The sequence below is a fragment of the Oryctolagus cuniculus genome, chromosome 3 (genome assembly GCF_964237555.1).
Source record: "Oryctolagus cuniculus chromosome 3, mOryCun1.1, whole genome shotgun sequence".
Classification (NCBI taxonomy): Eukaryota; Metazoa; Chordata; class Mammalia; order Lagomorpha; family Leporidae; genus Oryctolagus; species Oryctolagus cuniculus.
In genome coordinates this window covers 3,927,328-3,929,442 of record NC_091434.1, presented here as the reverse complement: position 1 = coordinate 3,929,442, position 2,115 = coordinate 3,927,328, and the positions used below count along the sequence as shown (strand labels likewise).

The 2,115-nt window shown below is 54.5% G+C and overlaps 1 protein-coding gene and 1 long non-coding RNA gene across 18 annotated transcripts in view; both read left to right on the top strand.

Annotated features, from left to right (window-relative positions):
* Positions 1-1,980, top strand: part of LOC138849144 (uncharacterized) — a 31,180-nt gene extending 29,200 nt beyond the window's left edge. The window contains exon 2 of the long non-coding RNA XR_011387547.1: positions 42-1,980. This is a non-coding gene — a long non-coding RNA (uncharacterized lncRNA). The remainder of the gene's footprint in view (positions 1-41) is intronic.
* Positions 1-2,115, top strand: part of AGAP1 (ArfGAP with GTPase domain, ankyrin repeat and PH domain 1) — a 527,130-nt gene that overhangs the window by 432,047 nt on the left and 92,968 nt on the right. The gene's annotated exons all lie outside the window — the stretch shown is intronic.

Below are 2,115 nucleotides of genomic sequence, written 5' to 3'. Positions count from 1 at the left end.
GTGCTCCCCTGCACGTGTGGCATCAGTCCCACAGGAGTCAGGTGCTCCCCCTGCACACGTGGCATCAGTCCCACAGGTGCTCCCCCTGCACACGTGGCATCAGTCCCACAGGTGTTCCCCCTGCACGCGTGGCATCAGTCCCACAGGAGTCAGGTGCTCCCCTGCACACGTGGCATCAGTCCCACAGGAGTCAGGTGCTCCCCTGCACGTGTGGCATCAGTCCAACAGGTGCTCCCCCTGCACACGTGGCATCAGTCCCACAGGTGCTCCCCCTGCACACGTGGCATCGGCCCCCTCAGGGCCGTGCTCCCTGCCACGGTCGTCACTCTGTTGTCCTCAGAGGTGCGAGTCTACATTCCCGTGTCTCCAGAAGCCGGTGGCACACCTCTGCACCCAGCCCTTCCTCGGTGCAGGTGGAAGGACCCTATTAGTCCTCATAATTGATTCTGAGCGCTGCAGCGTGCCTCATTTAGCCAGCCCCATTCCCTGCACGCCCGGGATGTAATTCATGCACACTTGAACATCCAACATGGCTGACGAGGCTTGGACGTAACCTCACGGCGGCATCATTTTTTAATCAGCTATCTGAGGAATATTTATCTAATCAACAAAGAACGCTGTCAGGAGGAGAGCAGAGGTGGCATTAATAAGGCTGTGGCTTCGCCGTACAGTGATGGAGGGAGAGTTGGGATGAACCCTGCTCGTGTGAGCGTGGTGGCAGACCCGGGCAGATTTTTGTTCGATTGTACAGAGCTCGTCAAAGGATGCCCTGGTTGGACGCTGCTGTCCGGGATCACTTTCCCGGCAGTCTCTGTAGTCAAATTTAAATTTTTTTAGTTGTCTAGAGAACCAAATGAGCCGAAATATCCCTTCAATTTTTTTATTTGCTTTTATTTTATTGGAAAGGCAGATACCCAAGGCAGTCGGAGCTGGGCCAGGCCAGAATGGGCAAGCAGGGCCCAAGTACTTAAGCCAGCACCCTGCGGAAGCAGAGGCGAGACTCCCACCAGTCACTCCAGTGTGGGAGCAGCCAACCCAAGTGAGGGCTTACGCCCGCTGCACCACAGCATCCGTCCCCTGAAATCTTCCTTTGAAATAAAAGTTAAGGTTGGAGGGGCTGGCGCTGTGCCACAGTGGGTTAAAGCCCCAGCCATATGGATGCCAGTTCAAGTCCTGGCTGCTCCTCTTCCCATCCAGCTCTCTGCTGTGGCCTGGGAGAGCAGTAGAAGATGGGCCAAGTGCTTGGGCCCCTGCACCCGTGTGGGAGGCCCGGAAGAAGCTCCTGGCTCCTGGCTTCAGATCAGCTCAGCTTTGGTCATTACAGTCATTTGGGGAAGTGAACCAGTAGAATGGAAGATATCTCTCTCTCTCTCTCTCTCTCTCTGGCTCAACCTCTCACTGTAACTCTTTCAAATAAATAAGAATATCTTGAAAAAGAAAAAAAAATAAGGTTGGCGTGTCTCGCACCATGGCTTTTCCAGTGGCTGCTGCTGGAAGGTGGGGAGGCCTCGGAGAGTGACTGTGGCTTATGCCCTCCGTGGGACTATTTCTCAGCTCTGTGGGAAGGAACAACAAAACATGAAGGATGTAATAATAAATTATTTACTGTGAGAAAAGAATGAGTGGGGTTAGTGTCATGGCATAGCCAGCGAAGGCGCTGCCTGCGATGCCTGCATCCCATCTGGGTGCCGGTTCGAATCCCGGCTGCTCCACTTCCAATCCAGCTCTCCGCTAATGCACCTGAGAAGGCAGCGGAAGATGGCCCAAGTCCTTGGGCCCCTGCACCTGCGTGGGAGACCTGGCAGAAGCACCTGGCTCCTGGCTTCAGCCTGGCCCAGCCCCAGCTCTTGCAGCCATCTGGGGAGAGAACTAGCAGACGGAAGTTGTTTTTCCCTCTCTCTCTCTCTCCCTCCCTCCTTTTCTCCCTCCCTCTGTGATTCTGCCTTTCAAATAAATAAATAAATCTTCTAAAAATAAAAAGAACCAAATAACAGCAGAAGTGCTTCTGAGGGCATGAACCCACCGCATAGCTGAGGCTCCCACAGATGCGGGGCTGTGCCGTCGCTGGCCGTCCTCACCTCTGAGTGATTCCAGCTACTCTGACCCAGCAGAAAG